This window comes from Kogia breviceps, chromosome 12, assembly GCF_026419965.1.
Source record: "Kogia breviceps isolate mKogBre1 chromosome 12, mKogBre1 haplotype 1, whole genome shotgun sequence".
NCBI classification, from domain to species: Eukaryota; Metazoa; Chordata; class Mammalia; order Artiodactyla; family Physeteridae; genus Kogia; species Kogia breviceps.
This window is the reverse complement of record NC_081321.1, coordinates 18,782,110-18,807,864: the sequence shown is the minus strand read 5'-3', so window position 1 is coordinate 18,807,864 and position 25,755 is coordinate 18,782,110. Positions and strand designations below refer to the sequence as shown.

General features: G+C 41.0%; 1 protein-coding gene across 14 annotated transcripts in view; it reads left to right on the top strand.

The window, feature by feature from the left end:
* The first annotated feature begins 687 nt into the window (after positions 1 to 687).
* Positions 688 to 25,755, top strand: part of SOX5 (SRY-box transcription factor 5) — a 1,010,478-nt gene continuing 985,410 nt past the window's right edge. For 5 of the 14 annotated variants that reach the window (XM_067008891.1, XM_059082188.2, XM_067008883.1 and 2 more), the window contains exon 1: positions 844 to 1,245. The gene's annotated coding sequence lies outside the window, so the exon portion shown is untranslated. Of the gene's footprint in view, positions 741 to 843; positions 1,246 to 25,755 lie in introns of those variants that run through there. The other 9 variants (XM_067008888.1, XM_067008886.1, XM_067008879.1 and 6 more) reach the window with 3 other exon arrangements.

Here is a 25,755-nt window from a genome sequence, read left to right as displayed (position 1 = left end):
CCAGTGCCGAGCCTTTCTAGACCCCTGAACATCATTCCCCGGTTCTTGGGCATTAGGATTTCGGGCTTCCCCCACACACAAAACAAAACCAGTTCAACCGCCCGGGAGGCAGAGATGAGAGCGTCTCAAAACTTTTCTCCCCCCCTCCCCCCCTCCGCCAAGGAGTAGGTGGGTGCAAAGTGCCGGCGGCGGGGACCCGCGGGCGCAGAGCCGCTCTCGGGGAGGCACTGGTCGCTTTAAAAACCCAACCTCTCGCCGCTCCAGCCTTGGCGCTGGGCGGACGGCGGCTCGCCTCTCCCGGAAGGTTCCGCGGACACCCGCAGACCTCCACGCGCGCCCTCCGTGCCGGCTTTACCGCGTGCAGACGGGGGTGGGGGGCGCGAAGGGGCCCAGGTAATGGTTACAGGACAGCGGGTGAGGTTCCAGCGCAGGGAAGAAGTTGACAAAAGGGACTTGACCAAACATGAAGGCTTATTTACAAACGCGAGCTCCACCGAGATCTGGAGAGATTCCCCTTCTCCCTGCCTCCTTCCCCTGCTGCCGTTTCATTTTATCGCTCTTTTAAGTGGAGGGCAGATTGTTTTGTTGTGTTTTGTTTTGAAACATTCCTGCATGGTGTGGGTCATCGCCGCGTTATTTACCATCTAGTTTACCCTGAGGCAGCCGGGGAAGCAAACTCTGGGGCTCCTTCCCTTCGGATGGACAGAGAGGGCGGCCGGGCGACGAGCGGCAGGAAGGAGGTCAGGGTGGGTTTACGGGAGCCCGGGGGCGACCTGGAGGGAGCGCGAGCCCCCGGCACCGCCCCCCGGCGCCCGCTCCCGCCCCCGCCGCACCCCCCGGGGCGGGCGCCGGGCCGCGCTGACCCGCTGCGGGGGCGCTGCCCTCGCCTCCCCCATTGTTCCGACTGTCTTTTTGCCTTTTGTTATTTGCACTCGCATTGTGTTGTTTGTCTCTGAAGCCGCCTCATGACCAGCAAAGGGATTTCACCTCGTCCTTGAGAGCTACACGGGGAGCGCGAGCGAGCGAGAGAGCGAGCGAGAGGCTGGGGGAGAGGGACGCGCGCGCGCGCACACACACACACACACACACAGACAGACACACACAGACACACACACACACACACACACACAGAGTGAAAAAGGCGAGCCACCAAACCCATCTCCAGTCTCCTCCCGGGGGCCCCCAGCCCGCCACTGTGCCACTTTGCATCCCGCGCCTGAGGAGACGCTGAGGAGAGCCGGTAAGGTGCGTGAATCGCAGCGTTTTAACTTTGTTGTCGGTCCCGACGTGGTGGTGGGCAGCCCTCCAAGGCGCCGAGCTCCCCTCTGCCGCTCGCCGTGCCCGCCGCTCCGCACTCGTTCGCGGCTCCAGCTGGAGAGCCGGCGGAGGAGGGCGGGGGCCGCCGCCGGAGTTTTCCTCAAGTACAGAGGGAGGGGGACGGGGTGGGGGCGAGGGGAGGCGGGAGGCGGCTCGAGGCTGGCAGCCGCTCGGTCCCCCTCGCGGGGCGGCCGTCCGCGGGGACCCCGGCGTGCGGGCTTGGACCCAGTTCAGGAAATGCGATAACTTTATATTTTGCTTGGGGAGCCTGCGTGCTGTTGCCGGTATTGTTTTGCAAGTGGTGGCGGTGGAGGTGGTGATGAGCCAGGAGGGCAGGAGCGCAGGGAAAATCCTAGGCTCGCCCGTGCATCTCGGCCGGCGCCAAACGGCAGCCCCTCAAAGTTGGCCGGAGGGCCTGACCCTTCCCGGGACAGAAGCGCGACCCCCGGCCCACCCCACAACCTGAGCGCTCCCCCTGTTCGTCTTTTTGTTTCGCTTTCTGCCATCTCTGTCCCCAGAAGTCCCCCCCCCCTCCTCCCCCCTCCCCCCGGCGCGGAATTTCGGAAACGAGTCTCATCCTTCGGGATTCTAGGGATTTCAGACACCGGAAGCTTTAATTTTTAATTGCAACGACTTTTTCCCCCCACCCCACTCCGTGTACCAAGTGGAGACCGCTCACGTGTTGTGTCACTTTAAGCGCGGGTTTGGGAAATCTCGCTTGCACTTTTGGGCTACGGTAATAAGCCAGGAAAAGAGGTTATACGAGTTGAAATCAAATTGGAGTTGGAAATGTTTGCGTTTGATAGCAGCAGTTTGTTGAGTATTGGTCTGCTGGCATCGGATGCACACGAAGCACTGTTTACATATTTTGAGTCATTTTCCTTGAACGTTACAAAGCAAATCTATTAATAAATAGATTGACCCTGGTGAATATCTAAAGACGTTGGCCTCTGACCAAATGTAGAGTGTGGTGAATGTGAATCCATTTTGATGTCTTCCTTTCTCAATTAAAGCGGGTCAGAACGAGGAATTCTTTGAATATGCAGAAAGAAGTTCTCAGTGTCAACCAACCCAGGCACTCTGGGTGGCAGTCAACAGTACTTCTTGAGAAAAGTTTAGGGGTTTGTTCTCACCCCGTTGGGAATCCTCACAATATCCAGATATCCAGAGCAGTTTGTCAAGAAAGGCATGAGCCGATTTCCCCAGAGACTGCCTTTAGGCCCAGCACAGTTCTTTAGTCAAAGGCAAGACCAAGGGAGATCTGTGGGATTTTGGGTAATAAGTGTGGGAATCTGGAAAGGGACTAGACAGAGTGATTTGTTTCCTTGCTGTTCATAAATAATGGCCCCTAGTATCCTTAAAAAACCCCTCCCCACAAACAGAACAGGCCAATCAAGTAGGCGCGTGGGAGATTTGTCGGCAATGGACATTTCAATCAGAAAAACCAGAGCAGTTTTTGATCAGGATTACAAGGAGTGAGGCTCGACTGCCAAACGTGATTAGGTTAAGGGCCAGATGGTTTTAAAGTATACGGAAATGTTTTTTAAGTTTGACTTTTATAGCATTTAGAAGGAGGACGATTTCTTAGAGTCTTTACAGAGCTGCTAAATTTTGATCTAATTTTGAAGGAATTCAGCTGTACGTGAACTGCTATTAGCTCTGATAGGGAAGGAATCTGGTTTCAGATGCAGATACATGGGACAGAGTTTCTGGGGGTGCTTCTTCCTGATTTAAATATAGCTCTGAGGCTGAAGCCTAGATAAATTCAGCCACAGTGACTTAAAATCATAAGTACTTACACTGAAAGTTCTCTTAGGCGTCGTGTAAAGTTCTCCTGCCGATTATGTCATCAACTGTTTATTCCTCAGAAGTATACAAGATAAAAATCACAAGCATCACTTAAAACTGATGCAACACAGCATCAGTTAAATCCTTACACTGGTAGAGATTGCTTTTGTTTGACTAAAAGGTAGATCTTTCATCACATGAGTTGTTTAAAAACATTTAATTGTGGGCGTGGGAAGGGATGTGCATAATTATTTAGTTATTTGTGTTAATTATATAGTAGCATACTTGCTTGAAATTCTTTCTTTTTTGTCCTTTCTTTCCAGTGGTCTTCTAACAACCTTGTACATGAAGAAATAACAGAGTTTTTGTTTGCCTGGGGGTTTTAAAAAAATCTCTTTTTGTAGCCTTTTTGAATGGGCAATAATGAATCGATCTGATATAGACTTGCAAGAGTACTCTTCTTACAGGGAAAAAGAACTTCAGCTCTTAATACGGAAACCCTATGTAGTTTTCTTGTTGAGATTAAGCAGTTCTGGTTGAATGCCATACAGGATTCAAAACTCTCAAACTTATTTGGTAAATAAGCAGGCATTTGAGATCCAGTGGTTATTTCAAGTTAACTTAGTTCTTTACATGTAAATGCACATCCTGTTTAGACTGACACATGGTTTTGTAAAAGAAAACAATGAATATACGCTTATAAAGATGTTATCTGTGGAGAATATGGAGTAAACAGTAAATAAGAAGGGTGAAATTTATGCTCAGGTATGGCTTCTTCCTTTTTTTTTTTTTTTTCCTTTTTGAGCGTAAAGCACAAGCTGCCGGGAGAGTTTAAAATCTCATTTTCCAAAGAATTTGAATGCTTAGAGAATTTTTTTCTCTTCTAAAGCAAATGAAAAATACGATATAATGATAAAAGAATATACTGTCTTCTTGTAAAAGCTCTATCCCTTTATTGAGTGATAGACAGTCATTGTTTTCAAGGTATGTCTAGATTATATAAAAAATGTAATATGCAGGGCAGGATAAAACTTGTTTTTATTAGTCTAAAATACACTGGATTTCAAATAACTTAGAGTTCTAATGTTGAACACTATTTAGATTTCCAGCAGGTAGCATTGTTGGATATGATTGATTGGTGTACTCTGGATGATTCACCCAATATCTGATCACCTCTAGTGGTAGAGAATGCTATAATTAGAGTTTTGAGAGTAGCCTGGAAAACGTATTTTCTAGGCCTGAAGTCGGTGCATTCCCTCACATATTCGTCACAATTTTTAGCCTGAGAAATGTAGATTTATTTTAAAGGCAAAGAAAGTGCTTGGCTGTTTCAAATAAACTATCCCTTGAGCTTAGAGTTGTAGATAGTTAATAAAATAAAAGTCCAGTTTTGTTCCAAACATTGTTTTAAAACACCCATTTGTAAATTGTCTACATTTGGTTTTCATATGTTAATGATTTGGGATCTGAAGCTTCTTTCAGAAAGGCATTTTGGTTTATCTTAAAAAACACCATGCAAAACTGTCTAAACAACTCTGTAAATAAACTGTTCCAAATGCCTCAATTTGATGAATGAATTAAAGAATTACAGTTCTTAATCCAATTATGATCAGTCTTGTTATTCCATTTCCCATTTGAGGGTGCTTAGGGTGTGGGGATGGCAAATGATTCTCAAATGTGAGTGGAATCTTTGTTGTTTATTTTCCGTGTGTGATATAACTTAAATAATCCCTTATACCTAACATTTAGGAGAAAGATTTTAGATGAAGAGATGTAATTTAACAGTCTTCAGTTAAACCAACAGTTCATTTGCATGTAAAGTTGCTCTTAATGGAAGAGTGAAATGAAGTTTATGAGACTGTGAAGCAAGGATCTAACCTTTTGCTTAAAAATAGTGAATTTTTATATTTAAAGGGGCAGAAATGGAGCACTTAAGGCTCAGTAGCAGGGCAGACATTCAGGCACTTTTAGTCACTTTCAGCTGGGCCATATTGGGACATTTCCATGGGACTTTTAAATAAACTTTGCTGTATTCAGTGTTCTTGTTTTTTAAAAAGGGGGAATATGCTTTTTGGGTGGTTTCCTCCAGACCCCTACCCCTTTAGCTGCCTATATGGGTGCTTTTGAATGCTTTCCTGATCTGGGGCCTGAACTTTAGGATGGGCCCTTGAGTACCTCCCAGTTTGCTTTAATGGACTTTTCTGAATTTCTGCCCCATTTGCCCAATTTAACCTCTGGCTCATAAGCCAATGGGTTCAAAGGTGATAATAGCTTATTATGTTTTAATTCTCTAACTAAAAGTTGTTATTATTATTATTATTGCAGTTTATCATGACCATCTAATTCCTTAGAGAAAGACGTGGAGTATCAAGTGAAGCTGCCAGGAAGAAATACTTGTAAACATAGGGAGTTTTTGTTGTACCACTCAAAGCATACCTTACAGGAAAGTCATTACTCTGCTTGTGAGTAAGGATGACATTCAGTGGGGGCAGTGTACTGACAGAATTAGGGGAAAAATGAATACATTTAAAGAATACACGAAATAACCACTCTTTAAAAATTGAGTCTTTAAAAAAAACACCCAGAAAAATAATGCGTCTCCAGGAAGTGGCAGTGGTGGTGACGGTGTTGGTATTGAATTCTACAGGTAGACGTCCATTCATGCTTTATTGCTGAAAGTTCATTATAAGTTAAAAAATAATCCCTACCTGATTATATCTTTGAGGCCCAATGACTTGTCATTCAATTACTTTGTGATTCTATGCTACCCCATGTCCAAAGGGGACAGATAGTGCTGCAGTCAAAGGGATGACCTCCACCTGGCATTCCTTGGAAGCTCAGGCACTGCCTTTGTCACTGCAGCAGCAGTTCAAGTCTGGGAGCTAGGGAATTCAGGAGGGACCCAGGATGCAAAAGAAGCCAGCCCACTAGCGTTTGGAGTTTTTCAGTTTAGGTCTATTTATAATTCTTCCAAGACTTCACTTGGAGTTCTGAACATTTAGTGCTCTGCCCCTTTTCTTAACCTCTGAAGCTTGAGTTTATAATCCTTTTCTTGTAGGGATATTGCACGGATTACAGTAGGTATTGTATATCAGATTCCTAGCATAGGGTCTCTCATGAACGAGGTGCTTGGTAAATGTTAGCTACACTCTTATCTCCCTTCAATCAAGTCTAGATTTTGATCATTAATAATGTTCGAAGCTTCATTTAATACTTGCTTTGAACTTATTTGAATCCAAGAAGAAAAATATATCACTTTCTTGAGGCTGAGATCAACACTTTAAAATGGTGATTCAGTTAACGTCTGTATATGATCTCTGACAATGTGGTTTTATTAAGATGCTGTGTTTGGTGCAAGTGTGAATTCTATCTTTTATTCATATAAATGTTCCTTCCGTGAAAGGAACAAAAACTTTAGGACCTAACTATAGAGCTCTCTTCTTGTTATAATTTTTGATTTCTTCTTACAGATATAAACTAGTGAAAATTTATTGTGATGTTATCCATTGAGAGTCATGTGCCTCCGGTTTATGTTAAGTTTAGCCCATGTGGATAGAGAGAAATTCCATTTGGAAAAAAAGATAAGTCTGACTTTGCAATGTTTTGCCCTAAAGAGTTAACAGTTCCTTCATTGGGAACCTCATAGGTTTGTTTGTTTAAATTGGGTGCAAGGAGAAAGGCACAATCAGTGTGCCATTGTCTATTTGAAGAGGTGATGTACAGTAACATGGAAAACTTAGTGGTTGTTTTCTTCTTGCAATGATTCAGAGAATTTCTCTGTAAGTACAACTGACCAAAGATAAAGAAAAGGCTAAGAAAAGAAAAAAAAAAGCAAGTAAATGACTTGGTTATTGCATTAATTTGGGTCCATGAAGAAGCAGACGCCAAGATGGGATTAGACATGTTCAGACGTTTTTTTGGGGAGGGCATGGGAGAAGACTGGGAGAGCCTTTTAGCCATGAACCAGGTTTGACGCTTATGTAAGGAGGAAGGGAAGGAAAGAGGATTGAGTAGGAAGAACTTGACTGTAGTGCAGTCTGAGAAGGGTTTGGCTCGGGAGCCGAGAGTCAGCCATTGGAGGAACCCTCTGTCTCAGTGGAATGGCCTGCATTCATAGCCCCCACTGTGCTCAGTCCTTGGCTAAGAGCAGCCCCCTGGAAGCAGGGCCTTGGAGCACAAATGATACTGGAGACAGAGAGGGGCAGCCGGTGGGACACTGAGTCCATTATATTCTGGCCACAGGAGATCTGACTGGTGTAGTTGTGGTTTGGAAGTATATCTCTGAGCACTCGCTCTGGTTGGGTGGACCTGCCACTAAAAAAAAAAGACCTGGCGATTTCTTTGAGTTCTGATGCTTTATTTTCCTCCATTGTACAATGAGAATAATGATTGTGTCACCTCACAGAGTGCTAGTCAAGATTAAATTGAGGTTATATGAGATTATATATAAATCCATAGCACCACGCATGGTACAGGCGAAATGCTCAACATGTAGTTCTCTCTTTTTAATGTACTCATAAAATGCAATTGAGAGGTATAGGTGAATCTATCAGGTGACGGTAAATGTATTTAAACGGTAGGTAGTTCGTGTAATTAGGAGGTGTTGTTTATGCAAGCAGACATACTTAATGCCTTTTCAGAGTAGCTCACTTCAGTTCGCATGCTGCAGTCCTTATTTTTATGAGGCTGTAAACAGTGCAACAGACAGACCAACTGACCTTGACCATCTTCTGGTAATTTGCCCTAAAGCGTGAGGTAGACAGAACAGTCTCTTCATTTCCTTACCCCTCTAGGCTTCCTATTCAGTTGAGAAGCGGCTTGCACTGTACGTCTGCATTTTATCTTGAGCCTCAAACACCTTGCGAGTCTTTGCTCCCCTGTGTTACTGTTCCTAAACCAACTTGCCAGCGCGCCGCACAAAGCACTGAACTCAAGTGGCCCTCAGCGCGAGCTCCTGCTGTGATGAGTCACAGAGCCACCAGCACTTTGTTGCGCTAGATTTGATCACTGCCATGAGCAGTCCCTTCGATTGTCAGCTAAGAGACCCTTCAGGGAGTTGTCCCTTAATAGAAAGTCTCTTTTCTTCCCTCCTGTTGTAACTTTAAATTAAAAGAAACCGTAGAGGAGCTGGTGGCCTTGCAGCAGTTCATTCTTCTACCTACTGGGAGAACAACATCTGAGAAGAGACGTTATTGGACTGAGAATTGAGTTGTTGCTATTTTTGGGGGGCCAGCGTCGGGGGAGGGGCGGCTGCGGGGGGAGGACGAGGCTCTCGGTAATGTCGTGGCAGGACGGCTGGCTGGGTGCCTATCCTTCTGTGCGTGCTGGGGAGCATTTGGGGGATGGAAGACATTGACTTAGCATGTTGGGATACATGAGACCACTGGTATTTTGCCCCTGATTTTTAGGTGGTTCTGTGTATGGTACTGTGGGAAACTGGCACCGGGACAGCTTCAGAATCCAAGGAGGATGGGAGGCAGGAAGAGAGAGCTAATTTTTGACACATTCCTCAGACAAGTGCCCCCTCTAGGGAATCTGTGCCCAGGGTAAGGACTGCTTACTGTGAGGCTTTTGGCATCATTTTCCCCAAATAGTGAGTGCTGGTGGCTTCAATGTCGCTAGTTAAAAAGGTTGACAAACTGAACATTTGGAGAGGCTCTCTGCTGAGCCAGGCGTTGGTACCCTCTGCAGTTGCCGGTCCATCCCCATTCTGGGTTAGGGCCTGCCCTCAAATCGGCTGACTGCTAGGATTCCCTGGGGCACTTCACGGGCTGCTGAAAGCTGAACTTGTTTGACGTGTGGTATCAGGGGCTGACTGGGGTTTGCATGTATGTTCTGGCGATGCTTGGTGTCACTATGCAGTATTGGCAGCCTTTCACACGTCTCTGGCACAGCCCCGTTACTTTACTCTTGCACTGGGAGCTGCTTTGGAACAAGTGCATACCATTTCTTATAACTCACTCTGTCTTGACTTTCCATAGTTCACTTTCTCAGCCTCATCTCCACCGTACCTTTACTACTAGCAGAATAGTAGAGCCTTTTCTACATTAAATCAGGAAGTAAAGTGACAGTTTGAATGCACACTCACCAAGCAACCAAACAAATCTCTTAAGTTTGTAAAGAAAGTTAATGGGCTCACTGTTTATTTCTAGGGACCTCCTCAGCCCCGCAAACGCGCCTCCTTTCCCCTGTCACTGCTTACTGGGCTTTTCTTAACCCTTCTCTCCCCACAAGGTCTTTCTCCTTCTGGCACCATCACCACTGTGCATTGAGTTAACTTCACCAGAGGAAGTGAGAAGTGGAGAGTTCTCTAAGTCCTCTGCTGCCTGTTTCCAAAGGGGTAGCCATAGGTGAACAAACACTTGGAAGGTAAGCTCCTTGAGGGCATGGTGTTGTATTTCCAGCACAATCACAGTACCTGGAACAGGGCAGCCACGGAATCAATGATTGCTGAGCCAACTTGTCTTGACAACTGAGCTTCACTCCTATTCAAGGCAGCCCTGCATGATGGGGAGGTGGGGAAACTAACAGTGGTTGAGCCTGGACCATGTTCCAGGCACGTGCTAGGTGCTTTACATGGATAATCCTATTTAATCCTCACAGCCCACAGATTAGGTGGCAATTATCCCCTTTTCACAGATGGCCAAACAAACTCCAGGGGGTCAGGTACTCACTCATTTTCCTCAGTTAGTGAACAGGAGAATCACGGCCTGGATTTCAGTCCTTCTGACTCGACCACATGTATTCTTTCATCCTGCTGTGGCCAAGATACTGGTGTGGGGCTCCCATCCATGAAATGGGAGCACTAATGCCTGTCTGTCTACCACAGGGATAGTTAGGAGCAGGTGGGAAGTGGTCACTGAAAGCGATGCTTGAGCTGTAATTTCTAAAAGTCACTTACTATTATCAAGTACCCACTGATCCACTTATTAACCAAGTGAGTGTTTATTGAACACACAGTTAGATGTCGCTTAAGCTGTACTTAACAGGAAATATTTTCTGGCTTGAAGCAGAGTTTCTGACTACACTAAAACTGATATCAAAGGAATTGATAGAACAGTGTCTCAAAGGTGACCACCCTGTCACCTTGCTGAAAACCACTTGGGATGTTTTTGAAAAGTCTACCTTTCTGCCCGCCCCCCTCAGATGTAGGGAACCTGAACCTCTGTGGTTGAAGCCCTGTAACCCTGAATTTTTAACAAGCACGACTGGCGATTCTTTTGCACGTAAAAGTTTGAGAACCAGTGATAAAAAACCTTGTATCGATTTAGTTTGGTAGTAAGTTATATATATGGCATATGGAGATAAAGTAAGATGCTCAGAGAGTAGTGGCAGGGCCAAGATAAAGCACAGGTGATTGCTGGATTGCTAGAAAGACTTTTTTGGTGATTTGGTGTTAGGAGGTTTTTTTTTTTTTTTTTTTTTCCCGGTACGCGGGCCTCTCACTGTTGTGGCCTCTCCCGTTGCGGAAAACAGGCTCCGGACGCGCAGGCGCAGCGGCCACGGCTCACGGGCCCAGCAGCTCGGCGGCACGTGGGCTCCTCCCGGACCGGGGCACGAACCCGCGTCCCCTGCATCGGCAGGCGGACTCTCCACCACTGCGCCACCAGGGAAGCCCGGTGTTAGGAGTTTTGAAATAAAATTTAAAAAACCTAAGTAAATTTGAGTATATAGAACGCTAGCATGCTTAAGGTCCAGAGTGAGGGGACCTAACACAGAGCGGGTAGGGGCAGGGGAAGGGTGGCAGTTCTGTGCATTCCAGTCTTGAAAAGATCTTTCTTTTCAAGGACAGGTGGTTAAGTAAACTAAAGACCAGGGGTTGATTTATTTATTTCAGTTCTGTATCGCAAATGTTTAAACAGTGTCTGGAACGTAGTAGGTGCGGAAAGACCTTTCCTTAACGAATGCATAAAAACAGATGGAGGGAGAGAGCAATATGTGGAGAATAGATTAGAATAGCTTGATTATGATTATCGTGGTTAAAGAAATCGAGAAGGAGTGTGCTGGAAAGGAATCCTAGTGAGATCAGACACGGACGAGGTTGTAATTAGACTAATATGGTCCTTACAGGAGAGTGACTTCATACAAACAGATAAACAATGCAGAAACAAACCTGAGGTTTGTATGGGATCAAATCATCAGGCTGCTGTTTGTGTGTATTATCTTGGGAGCAGCAATTACTACATGAGGATAGGGATTGAGTCTGTTTTGTTCTCCAAATGATCATAGTACTTAATAAATATTTATTGAATAAATGACCGGGTTTCCACAAGGACTGGAAAAGAAAGCTTCTAAACGATACAAACATGTCTTGTAAAAAGAGAGAAAAAAAATCTTTACAAATGCTAACCAATAGATTGGTCATCGTGAAAATAGTAAATCTTCATAAAACTGGAAGTTGTTAGTCTGTTTGGAGTTTAGTAGGCTGTCCATCGGATTGTTTGCCTGTCACCAAGCAGTGCTTTGCTGTTCATGTCACTTTCATTTTACTGTGGTCGAAAATCCACGGGGATGCCTAGCGCAGTGCCTTGCCGATATTAGCTATTGAGTAAGTATTGGCTGAAGAGTTCAATCTGTGAATGAAGCGTATTGACTGGGGCTGGGGGCGGGGAGGTGGGAAATTGAAGGCAGATGAAGAGAGTTGCCTTCCTTCACTTAGAATTCCCAGAGTGACCTGAGATCCAGTGACCTTTAGTAGGCAGATTTTCCGTATAACTCAAAGCCTGGTTATTGTAATCTTGAGAGGAAGGTTGCTTGCTAAGGTGATGACTGCAAAGGTGGGTTCAGCATTGTTAGAAGAGGCAACCATTTGTTTGATCTCGAAAGTCAGGCTGGAAAATGTATTGGGGAAAAAACGGTGAAAAGTAATTCTAAACCTAACTGGAGTTTCAGTAGAAAAATGGCTCTGATTCAAATGGTGTAATGTTAACATCAATGCGCTTCTTGTGGCTCAAGCCCCGCATACTGCTTTGGAAATAAAAGGAGATTGTGTAAAGAATTAGCAATACAAGGCATTTTTAAGTGCTTTATTGCAGAGGCCTGTGATACTCTGTGAAATCTATGCAGGCTTTTTCTTCCTGCTGTGCTTAATTTCAGAATCTGATGCTATTACCCATCCTTGGAGAAAAAAATATCATTCTCTGTTAACTCTTAAAAACCGAGTTTAACATTGCACTTGCTTTCAACATAATCTTTCTGACATTTCTCAGGAAGAGAGAAGTGGTGTATTTAGCCACGGAGGGTTTTTGTCTCCAAGTTTAGTATCCAGGATTGCTTCTGGGGGGTGGCATTAGAGTAAGAGGGCAAGTTGGAAATAAATGTTAAAAGCTTAAGTTTTAGAAATGGCTCAAGCAACTTGAAGAATAAGGTCCCTGAAAGAGTCGGCAGAGCTTGTGTTTGGCTTGCATCCAGATCAGAAGCCAGAAAGGCAAATGTGTTATAAAGAAGATCAGGCAGAAGCCAGGACAGGAGCTAAAGCTTTACAATATAGGTGACTGTCTTTTTTTGACATGAAGACAAGCCCCCCAAAATAAGTTCCTTGGCATGCCATTATTGTGCCCCTTTGCCTGTCTAGCTTGAAATAGCAGTTGATGTTGACTGATAGTTTACTGTTGCTAGGCATTGTGCTAAGCAGCTTATTTTTTATTTTTATTGATTCTTCCCAGGAATTCTCTGATGTAGATACAGATGTGGCTCCATTATACAGATAAGCAAACTGAGCTGGCCCAAAGTAGTGTAGCTGGCATGTGGTGGAGCTGAGACTTGAACCCAGAGTGGTCTGATTCTGAGGCTTGGGCCCTTACCCATTGTAGTATAGGAAGTATATTTTAAGTCCTGTTGAGTCATCCCTCAAAATGATGCTTGTGTTTCCCCCTTCCTCTATATATGTACTTCTGTCTCTCTAGGACAGGATCTCTTCAGCTTATTTCTGAACTTTTGCAAAGTTCCCCAAAGTGGAATCTCTCGCTACAATCTGTACTGTTTACAATTGTCAGGTCAGTCTTCCTCACATGCTATTTAGGTTATGTTGTCCCTTTCTTAAACGTTCTTGGTGCCTGATTACTACCCACAGATGGGACCCAGACCCTTAAGTCTGTTGTTTAAGGGCCTCACCATCTTCTCCAAGTCTTCTACCTTTTAGGTTCATATTTGAAACCTTCCTTTTGAGAACAGTTTGCTTCTGATCTGGATTCAAGCGGAGCACAGTTTCCCAGGTGACTCTCAAACTGTGACATGTGAACCTTGTCAGATCCTCTCAGAATGCTCATGCCAGGGCCCTTCCACGGGCATTGCATCAAAAGCCGTTGCTCGCATTTGAACCCTGTCTGAATTAGGGAATTCTTCCGGAGTTGCTTTTCCATATGCTTCAAACCTCCTCATCACTTGACTTTCCTTGGTTCCCAATCCACTTGACTCTCTCTTTCACCTTTCTCTTTTGATTTTGTCCCTTCATTCATTCAGTAATCAACAAATATTTGTTGAGCACCTACTATGAGCCAGACACCACATTAACTGCTAGAGAGTCTGTGATGTGTGGAACAGGTCCACACCTTGCATGCAAGGATTTAAATTCTATTGGGGCAAATAAATTTTAATCAAATAATCAACTGCATTTCTGATTGCAAATTGTGGAACTATATTTCACAAAATTATGTACAACATAGAGGACAAGTATCTGATATTTTGGCAGGACAGTCAGAGGAGGCTGCCATGAGGAAGTCACGTTTGAAGGATGGTTAATGAGGTAAAGAGGACATAGGGAATAGCATGTGCAAAAGCTCCGAAGAGAGAGGGAGAAGGATGTGTTCCTGGAATTAGAAGGCCAGCATGGCTGGAGCAAAGTGACTGGGAAGTGGACATGGATGGGGCTGTAAAGGTGAGTCTTCATAATAAGGGTGATAAGAAACCCATTGAATAGTTTTAAGCAAAAGACTAATAAAATTTGTGGCTAGAGCATGTAGACCAAATTTAAGAGAGGAAGGAATGGATTTGGTAAGCTAGTAAGAAAGCTATTGCAGTGACTCACGCAAGAGAAAGATGGTGGCTTGGATTTTGGACTTTAGCAGTCGTGTTTGAGATGGAGACAAAAGGAAAGGTTTCACAAGCAAACTTGGAGGGGAAATCGCCCAGTTTCAGGTGCTTTGTAACTGTCCCTCGGCCATTCCCCCTCCACCAACCTAATGGAATAGTCCATCTGGTAATTACCCATTGTTTCCATTTTTCATAGGTTTTTAGAAAAGAGATGCATAAGTCCATACACCTCCGAGGGATTCTGCTGGCTGGATCTGTACCTGCTTTAGCTCTTGAGTAATCAAGCAGAGAGATTTGATACAAAACTTAGTCCCTCCTGTTTACGCATACGTATTTGCTCTCACGTTTCTATGCTTTTCTTTTGTATATATCATCCCTTCATATAGATTTTCTGAAGCCCTACCCATTCCTTAATTTCCAAATTAAAGTTTGCTTTTCCACAGCATCCCCACAGAATATACTGACTGAAGATCTCTCCTTCTGATCTTATGATATTTATATCTATCACCACTTTTAAGGCTTTAACTGTATATTGTACTGTATTGTAAGCATGTTGTGAATATGCCTTATCCTTTGAGAGATATTGTGAGTTTGCCTAGGGATGTGGATGCTGTAGTTCAATATTATACTCCTATTTTGGATCATCATTTACGTCGTTAACATGGCAGTCTACTTAACCTATCTCAGTGGTTGATGCCTCATCTGCAGGATGGGGATAATTAGATGTACTACATAAAGCAGTTGTGCGGAATTAATGAGAGAATGAGTACAAAGTCTGTAAAACAGTCCTTGGCCATAATGAGCTCCACCATGTGATGACATTTTATGGTCATAAATGTTATTGTTTGAAAGCAGAAACCTGTATCTTATTACTACTTTTGTCTACTTGGAGCTCAAAAAAATGATTGAATTCAGATTTGGATTTAAATTTATGTATCATTTCTGCCAGGGGGATACAAATATAAGTAAATCTTGCTTCTTGTCTGCACAAATCTCTATTTGATAGGGAAGCTAGTAACATAAACTGGTAATTATATATCAGTGTGATAAGTATAGCGAGAGAGTATTTTGAGAGCACAGAAGAGAGGTTGGGGGAAGATTTTCTAAGTGAATTGATGTATGAGCTGAGTATTTTATCAATCAATTAAATACATGCTAAAATAAAGTATGTATATTGTATAAAATTCAAAGCTACATAAAAAATAGCACTCCTGTCTTACTTACGATCATGCCACTCCATTCCTGTTACTTCCAACTCGGTATTTCTAAATAAAATGTTTACTGCTTATTTTTCAAAAAATGTTAGTGATTAACCTCCTACTATTTGGCTTTGTTATTCTACTCTTCCCCCACCCCTACTTCCTAAAACAGCACATATTCCTTTTCCCATTGTCCCAATATACTTTAATCTCCCCCCTTTTTTAGGGTTAAATCAGTTCAGTAAACACAGTTACGGGAACTCCCTGACAGTCCAGTGGTTAGCACTAGGCGTTTTCACTGAGGGGGCCTGGGTTCGATCCCTGGTCCAGGAGCTAAGATCCCGCAAGCCCCAAGGCCAAAAAAAAAATCAAAAATACAAAACAAATAAAAAAACAAAAAATACCCCCAAAAACACACAGTTACTTTGACTCTTTAAAACGTTGTTTATCACTGAGAATATTATATATTGATTACTTTTTATACAACTTTTTTGGTTTTCCTGGAGTTAATAATGGCTTATGTTCAAACCTACAGGTTTTACTAGAAGTGCCCAATGTTTACTGGAATTTCTGAGTCAGGCTTAAAAAGGTGGAGTGACATATCCAGGGTGGGCCTTGGGGGCAGTCCGCTGTGATTGGAAGGATCATTTTATCACTGACATAATTTAGAATTAGTCTTAGAATTAGATAATAAAAAGACCATTGACTTTTAGTCATTTATATTGTGCTTCTTAAAATTTCTGCAGACATTGCGCTCCCTTATTGCCTGTACTTGGGCACACTGCTTCTGCCAACCTGCCCTTGGAAAGGCTCTGAGTTAAGCTAAGAAAGGAAGAGGGTGGTGCTTTGAGAAGGGAGGAGGGTATTCCAAGCCGATAGGACAACGTGAGTAAAAAGGCAAGAAGGTGAAAAATAGCATGGCGTGTTTGTGAAATTACAGAGAGCTTGGTGTTGGTAGAACATAAAGTACATGAGAGGAACCAGCTGAGATGAGGCTGTGATGTTGGCCGTGGTCAGAATCAAGGTGGTCTTTTTATTATAGACCAAATGCCCCCAATTCTGTGCTTTAGGCCATGGGGAACCTTATGATGTTCAGTAACATGGTCTGTGTTGCTTGTGAATGAACTAATGACACATTAGCCAGAAAATGCAAAAGTGGCTCCTTAACTCAGCAGTTAAAATGCATATTTGGTGACATGTTAATACTTTAGGGGTACCCTATCAGTAGAATTTTTAGAGCACACAATCCTGTAGAATGTACATGCATGCACAGACACATATTCATAATTTATGTACATGTGTTATACTTGAGCTAATATTCAGGGCACAATAAACTCTGAGAGCAAGGTTTAGTTTAAATAATAGTTGAAGTAACAGTGGTATTACATCAGAGTTCCCTGGGAACCAACTCTGACATGTAGATTTGCATGCATTGGATTTATTGGGAGGGTTCTTGGCGACAGCACCTGCGACGGGCTCAGAGAAGCAGGATGGGCCTAAGGAGAAGTTAACTGTGATGCAGTGGGGCTTCAGCTAACCTATGAGGAGCTCTGGAACTGGGTAGCTCCTTGGAGATGTCCTGAACTGAGACAAGGGGGCCAGGCCTTTGTCACCATACATTGGTGCTGGATGTGGGCCATCCCTCCCCATCCTCTGGGGAGCCGGAGGAACTTTGGATGAGGGCAGTTCTTGAGAAAGGCCTTAGATGTGAGTCTTCAGCAGCCAGCACTCTTGGTAGCTAGGAAATGAGTGCTGCTAGGTAGCACACTATAGTATCCACTAAACACAACCTTCCCGAGACTCTCAATTTTTTTGAATTCACATAGATTTTTCTTGAAATATGGCTGACAAAGAGCAAGCAGTGGGTCTAAAAGATACAGTTCTGCCATTTTCCCATGTTCACTTGTATTTGCATTATTAGTATTACTTTGAAAATTCCTAGATTTTTGTTTTGTTTTGTAGGACATATTTTAAAACCACTTCTCAGCTTTATGAGGGTTAATTTATCTAAAAATTAGACAGTGTAGTCCACAGGCCACAATGTGTGACAAAATGGTAAAACAAAAGAGAGAGAATGGCATTAACATTAAGTTCTTCCAGTTGTGAAATGAAGACCCCTGTGGCAATCTATTAATAGTTAGATGAAAAAAAGAAATAGGTGGATCATCTTGAACTTCCAGCTTTGGAGAAAATGTCTTTATGGAATGAGACCAAGGGACATTTTAATTGGAGGCAGGACAGCTGATTGGACATAGACATATGGTGGTGGTAATGGTGTCTTTGTGTATTTATAAAGCAGGAGGAATTCTTGCCCAGTATGTGGACAAGAGTATAGGCCTAGGTTTTTCAGGTTCCCAGATGGGCATCTAAGTCAGTGTTCTCCTAACTTTTTTTGATAATGTATATACACCATCAATAAAAAAAGAAAATATTACTTTACTAACAGTAAACACGCAAAAGTAGAAATTAAAAGACCTGAGATAAAGAGGGAATAAACGATATCTATAGAATAAGAAATATAAATAAAAATTGTAATATTCTCTTTTAGCATGCCAGTGGATTTTTTTTTTTTTGAACCCACCTTGAAGACTCTGAGCTAGTTTTCTAGAGCATAAGTTAATATACTTAATAGGGGAGAAAGTGTACTGGTGTCAAACTTTGACAATTTTATGAGTTTGACCTATGCAACTATTTAAATGTGATAGTATGAACTACAGGTATTAAGAAATAAATAAGATTTTAGAACACAATTATGGTACTTTAAGATATTTTAAAAATCATGAAAGGAATGTGTGTGTGCGTGTGCACACGTGTGTATGTCTGTTTGTGTGTTTGCGCTAGCCAGCGTCATAATGACTTAGCATTTCCTTCTGTTTAGCAATTCCTCATAATTAACTAAAAGGTTGGGGCCACACTGACACCATTACCCCTCTGTATATCTGGCTCTAATTTACGAGCCATATCCTGCCTAATATGCCAGAATGCTTTTGAATGTTCTCTCACTGCTTATTTTTCCTTGGATTCATAAATTTATAAATGTTGCAGGCAACAATTAAAAGATATCTTTATTTGTGTCTCTCAGCAGTAGAGGACCTGAAAAGGCAAAAACCCTTCCTAAATGTAGTAAGTTCCTTCATGTCCTTTTGGAATTTTAAATGTTTATAAGCATTTTTATAGCAAAACTCAGCATGGCTTTAAAGAATTATTTCAGATTTATCTTGTGCTTGAACTTTAGATAGCTTGGCTTCCTTATTAACATCTTTTATTTTGTTAATAAAAGTTCATTTCAGTTGTATTTTCATTTTTATATTTAACAATGTCTGCTCACAAATGTTGGTTGCTTTGAATTTCTTGGAAGGAAGGGGATAAATACATTTCAGGTAGCATTATTGGCATTATTACTACTTTTCATTACAGATTAAATTAAAAGGTAGCCAGATTTGGAACCAATACATAGAAATCTTAATAAGGATATGGTAACCATGGTTGGATTCCTAAGTAAACGTAATCACATAATTTAAAATATAGTTCATAAGTTAAAAGGCAGAGAAACCTCATTATGCTAGAGTGCTATTTTTAAAAATAATGAAGAATTAAGCTTCCTTTTTTATATACATACAAATGATCTTTCCATTACTGAGTAAAGGACATATACTGTCTCTCAAAAAAATACTGTGCCTTGACGTCTTCAGGTGAGTCCATCCATATTTGTTCTTATTCTCTTTATAACCATTTGCATATTGATCTTAATAGCAATTTAAAATATACAATGTTGTATTTGACTATGGTTAACTCTTAATTCATTCATTTAAAATATGTTTATTGTGAGTCTGTTCTTTGTCACATATGACAAACGTTGAGTAATGGAGTTACCATGGTAAATAAAAGAGATTTGGCCCCTGCCCTTATGGAGCTTCCAGTCTAGTGAGAAAGATGGAGTTTAATTAGCTAATCATGCTGGAGAGACATTCTCTTCTCTGGTGTAATTGTGACTGGCAACTGGATTGTTAATTTAAAAAAAAATTGCTACAGCATAGAATCTTAGAGAAATGATGTCATCCTTCCTTAAATATTGTAGAATTTTAAACAATGTTTAGTCAGTTTGTTTATTGGTGTTCCATTGTTTATCAATATTTATCAGTTTGCCAGTTAATTGATGTATAGTTGAAGCTTTTAAGGATGGGTCTCTTGAGTAACATTCCTTGTCATCTTCTTGGGTAAGTCACACCCAAAATATATGTTCTGTGGTTTTTACTTTTGATTTGCTAAAAATGATAGGAGAACTTCAAGGCATTTGGCAAGCAATCAAGTGTAGAAGTTTGTCAAGTTTTTTTGATTTTTATTCCAATATTATGAAGCTACTAGACACCTAATTTAGTGGTCTCTCAGAAACAATTTACCTTTATTCCTTAAAGAAGCGTTCCATCTAGGGTCACTAATAGCATCCTTCTTGCCCTCACATTCTATTACTTATGTAATATTTAATGAATTTACTCAATTACAATGGCAAATAGAAATGGTAGAAAGAGCCTGAGGATCCAGCAGATAAGTAAAGCAACTAGAGCGAGAGTGTGTGGTGTGCTGCAGTAGCCTTTTTGCTATTAGGGTGCCCTGGCTAATGGTATGTTTCACGGAGGCAGTGGAGCACATCCGTAACTCTGGTGACTTGGTGAACGTAAGTTGGCTATGAAAGTTGTATTCTACGGCTAGTGATGAGTACTATGGAGTATATTGTGGAGGATGAATAGAGGGAGCTATAAGGAGATATTATAGAGTAGCCTGATTTATTCTAGAAGTCACAGCAGGACTTTTGAGGGGGATGAGACATTTGGGTTGGAATATGAAGAGAAGTAAGCTGTGGTTGCGTATGGAGAAAGAACACTTTGTGCAAAGCTCTGAAGTCGGTTAAAGGTTGGGATATTGAAGAACCAAAGGAGACCAGAGTGGCTGGGGCACAGAAAAGAAGGGCAAGAGTCATGAAGAATGAGGCTGGAGGAGGAGGCCGGAGTCCTGTCATGTAGCGTCTTGTAGATGCTGCTGAGGTTCTGTGTGTTTATCAAAAAAGTAAGGGCAAGTAATTAAAGGATTCAGACTTGCATTTTAGAAAGATCATCCTGGCTGTTGTTTGGAAAATGGAATGAACAGGGCATCAGTTCTGTAGTGATTAGAGTAGTCTAAATAAGAAACGTTGTCCTTGTCTCCAAAACTATTCATTCTTCCATTTTTCAGGGCCTTATCCTGCTGCAAGTCTAAACGGGTCCTTGAAATACTTGAGGAGAAGCAGAAGCTAAATTCATCATAGGTATAAATCTTTTCAATACCCAGAAAGACCTGGAATGGTATTTTCTATAGCGCACTTTGCTTACCATTTTCTCCTTTTATATTCGTATTTATAGTCATGATTTCAGCACATCATGTTGTCAAGACAATAGGAAAAAAAGGAAAAGTCATTCTTTTAAGCTTGTACCATGCTAATGATTTTCTTTGAAAGGACAACAAGTGTGTTTATTTTATCACTGTGGGTCTAAAACTTAACCACGAAACATCATTCTTTACTTCTAAACTATGTGTAACAAAGAAATTCTTTATTGCAACTTCATCAATAATTCAAATGCAACTTAAAGGAAAGTAGGGCAGCGTAAGGATAAAAAGCACACTTGTTCCATAATTGAGTCGATTAAATAGTATTGAGTCCCACTGTCATATTCATATTGATGAAACAACTTTTATAACTACAAAGAGTCTAATAAGAAGTAAGACCTCAGAATTATGAGACAATGTCATAGACATTTCTGTATTTTTTCCTATTGTAAAATACAAATAGTGAAAGCAAGCTTTTACTTGTGTGCGATAATGAAGGAACAGCTTTTGAAAGGTACTCTTACTGGAATTTTCATAGTTTTCAAGGCTGTGCAGTAATAACCCAAGCTATTTTGGAACTGTGCATACATTAGTGTTCTGGTGCAACATGATACAATAACGTGTGAAAACGTATACGATCACACCTTGTTTAAATTTGCAATTTTTGCACGTAATCCCACAGTGAGCTCTTGTCAGGTTTTGACTGCATAGGGGAGGAAAAGTTTATAGAAGCCTAAGAATGGGTTTGGATGTAAATATCTGACTATGAAAATAAAACTTTCTAAAAATTGTACTTTTTTGAAAGATCAAAAGAGTTCAGTTTATATTATATATAATATTTTGCAAATCAACCTGTGGTTAGTTTCGCCCAGTGGAAGCTTCAGAATGTGCGTAAATAACCTTCAGAATGAAGATGTATATCTGCTGTATTTTGTATTTGCAGAGTGTGAGTGAAAAGTACAGAGTTTGATTTTTAAAGACAATGATCACATTATAATTTATGCATTCATATTAATGTTGTTTTTCAAAATTGTCACCCAGAGAAGCAAAACCCTGATTCCATTGATGCCCTTGTCCAAAACATTTTGGAAAACTTCCTCTCAGAACTGTCTTTTGAATCATTTGCAAGCCTGACGAAAACATCTATCTCATAATTTTCTATTTGCATTTTATACCAAGATTCATCATGCTTCTTTTTTACTCACCAGAGTTGGCTATAAATGTCTCTTTGAAATGATGAGAATGGCTAAAATTGACTTTCAAATTATGAAATTTGCCACCATTGAGGATATTTAGAAATGTGTATGCCTGTGTGTGGTACAGACTTAGAAAGCAGTTTCAAAAGGAGGTAGAAATACTGTGAGTAATGGCTGAGCTTTAGAGTGAGTGAGTGGTGTTCTGAGGTGACCACTGTTAAGGGAAGGCACATTTGGATGACATGGTATGTTTGTTTAAAAGCCACTCACATTACTTTTTAATGACACTGTATATTAGTTTTTACAACGTATACAAAGAAAAATGCAAACATGCCTTTTGGAATGCAAGGCCAAAATATCTTACACAATTAGCAGCATATTTTATTAGGAAGACAATTAAAAGATTAAGCAACTACAGTGCTAATCCTGTGTTGGCAGATTCTTCAGATAATGGTCTTTACGTGGGAATATCTCCGCACAGTTTTATTTTATTTAAATACTGTCATTTACTGTCTGATCTATAAGTATGTGTATTTCCTTTAGCATCTTACGTAATTCATACTTATTTTCATGTCATCTGAAGGTACTAGTTGGTAGCATTTGAAATTTTCAATTCAGCTGACCTCTTCCTGTAAGTAATTGACCTGCTTTTCAGAAGTATTAGTGCTTGTTTTCTTAACCGTCAGTAAAAAAAACCAAGTAGTCACATGTGCTTGAAATGTAAAATAATTGGATTGACTTCTAAATATTTTCTTCGATTAAAAATAATCTGTGGTCATTCAGTACAACTCACACAAGTTTATGTGTTAAATGATTTATGAATAAAATGAAAATGAATTAGTAATGTACATATCCAGAATGTTCACCACTTGCCTCCAGTTTGAACATCTTTGTGTGTTCTTTCTTAAATGGGTAGGAAATGAAAAGAAGTGATTGCCAGAGAGACTTAGCTGAGTGGCTTTTATTTCCTGAGTATTAGAATTGGTATTAGTGCTGTCTAATAGAAGGAGAGGAAACAATTCAAATATAATTTTGTCGTGGTTGGTTTTTGCGACCCTGTAAGATCAGTGAAGATTAGAAGCCCAAAGATCTCAAGAGAGTTTAGGACAACTTTCTGAGGCGGGGAATGGCAAATTATAGCCTCTGGGCAGGACTCTTGTTTAGTGAATAAAATTTTATTGGAACACAGGCATGCTCATCCATTAACTTGTTATCCACGGCTACTTTCAAGCTGTAAGAGCAGAGTTGAATAGTTGTGGCTGATAACATACAGCCCATAATACTAAAATATTTACCATGTGGTCCTTTAAGAAAAACATTGCTGGACTTGTAAGATACAGGACCACTAGTTGTACCTGCCATCCCCATCTTTATGAAAAATCTAAAGCCTTTAGAGAGCCTCTTTGGAAATTACAGGCAACATACACAACATATTTGGAAACATGGCTGTGATCCATTTGTCAGAAGATATAAAAAGATTCAAGGTTTAAGGGGAGCTCAAAGCAAGTGTGGGCCCTATTGCAAGTCTGGGCTGCAATCAGTGCAGATGGTTCTGCCCCTTGGGTCGTAAGACTAGGCAGAGGCCCAAAGGTAGTTTCTGACATTCAGCTTTGGGCGTTATCAACAGGCATTTATAGCTGCTTGAAAATGGATAGATTTAAGTGCAAACCAGTGTTTGAATATGAAGATCTGGTATACACTTTGCACCACTTTTCAGTATAGCGAACACACCCTTTGGAGATAAAGACTTCTTGTTTAACATGGTATGTAGTTTGTGTAGACTGATTTGTGTCATAGTGATTATTTTATCCTGGTTAAACTATGTTCACATTTCTTTTTTTCTGCTTTTGTGGTACTAAATGGGCCTTCTTTTCCTGAATGCCTTTATCCTTGACTGTTCTAAAAATTTTAAAACACAAGATTTATGCAGGAATTGTTCCAGACTAATAGCTACTTCCTTCATATTAAACACCTTAGTTTGTATTAATGAAATTGGGTGCTCTTTTGTTCCTTTTCCCAACAAGGGGAACAGTTTTGGAGACTAAATCAGTCTTAACATGTGCTGCACCTTTAGTTCTTTGGTAACTTTATTTTACCTATTAACTGTCATGGATTTTTGACAGCAAATGTCGTATTTGAAATTCCATTGAAGGAAAGTATAACACTGTGATAATGTTCATTTGCGATATAATTATTCATTGACAATTTCTAAAATCTATAATAGGTTAGAAAATAAAATCCCAGCAGCTTTCGTGTTCCCCATTAAGAAAAGTAGATTCAGAAAGCTTATATCATGGTACTGTTCACCAAAAGTTAGGAGTTTTATTCTTGTAGGAGTTAGGCTATTAAGTAATGTTTATATAATCCTGATAAACATTTCTCCATGACTGAATTTTGAGTGGAAAACTTTCTTTCCTAAAAGGCTCTGAGTGAAAAAAAAAAAGGCCTGTCCTCTGACTGTGTGTACTGTGTGTGTGTGTGTGTGTGTGTGTGTGTGTATTTAGATCTATCTTAATACCAACTAATGCCAACATCTGGCAAAGAGATGGAGATCTGGGAATTTGTTGCTTGAAACCCTGGGACAAAGTGTTCTGCTCTGACCAGCAAACATAGCTGTGGACTTGAACTGGAATCTTCAGGGGCAGAAACGTCTTAACTGTCTGGAAAATTGGCCTGAGTCACCATGAAGGCACTAAAACAAAACTAATTTTAAGCAGGTCAAAGTTCAGTGATTCCCTCTGGAATTCAAACTTTTTAAAAGAGTCTCATGTTTAAGTGAAAAGGGTCAAAGTTGATGCACTGTTACAATGTTTTGAATGCTTTCCCTTAAGAACAGCCACCCAAGCTCGGATTAGCATGAGGAACTGCAAGGCTGGCACTTGCGTCTAGGTTAAAAATATTTTAAAGCAGTGAATGCCGTCAGTACAGAGAGATCCCTGGGAGCCTTTCTATTCAAAAATGTGTGAGCTCAGGGCAGCGACTGCAATGTAATTTAGGGCAGTGTATGCTTCATAGCTTTGGAGAATATTGCTTCCTGCTAGTGTTCCATCAGAGAATGGTAGGATAGTAGTAATTTTAGAAGGTGGTATTCCTGTTTGTCTTACATCGAAAACTTCAGAATAAATAAAAGGACACAGCAACTGAACAAGAAATGTAACTATGGAAAAGTACCAATGAATCTAAATTTGAACTGAACAGATACAAAATCAGCATGGGTGTAGGAATATTTTTAAGGCGAAGCTACTGTGAAAGTGACTTCCCAGGGAAGGAACTGCACAGGTATGTATGGTGTGTGACAAATAGCCTAAAGAAACTTTCAAGAAAGTGCCTTGTCAACAGTGAGGTCCTTTGACTATGACCGGATGTAATGCTGTTGAATATTTGAATTGAGGAATTATTTTAGAAAATGGAAACATAGGAGATTTAATTTCAGTATCTGACATTCAGATGATATCTAGATATCCCGAGGATGCCAAGGAATTAGCTAGTCAGAATTCTTTGAATGAGATTGTTCTGGGATTGTATGGTGGCCTTAAACTGAAGTGTGTGATTCTAGCACTTTCGATGTTAAAATGTTATACACTGCAGCTTAATGCGATTGACTAGGTATTTTCTCAGTCTGAAGATCTTGTTGCTGACTAGGATGAGACCTAAACAACATTCTTAGACATTAAAAAGAGCCTATCATTTTATGGGTTGTGTCTAGGAAAGGGGAGAGGAACATTTACTCTGCCTTCAAATTTAGAGACTCAGCTAAAAACTGCAGCTATGAAATTTGGCAGGTATCCATAGTCTACTCAACTTCCTACAAAACTTTGGTTGTTCATATTAGCTGTTTTCTTTTTCCTTGATACCAGTGGCAG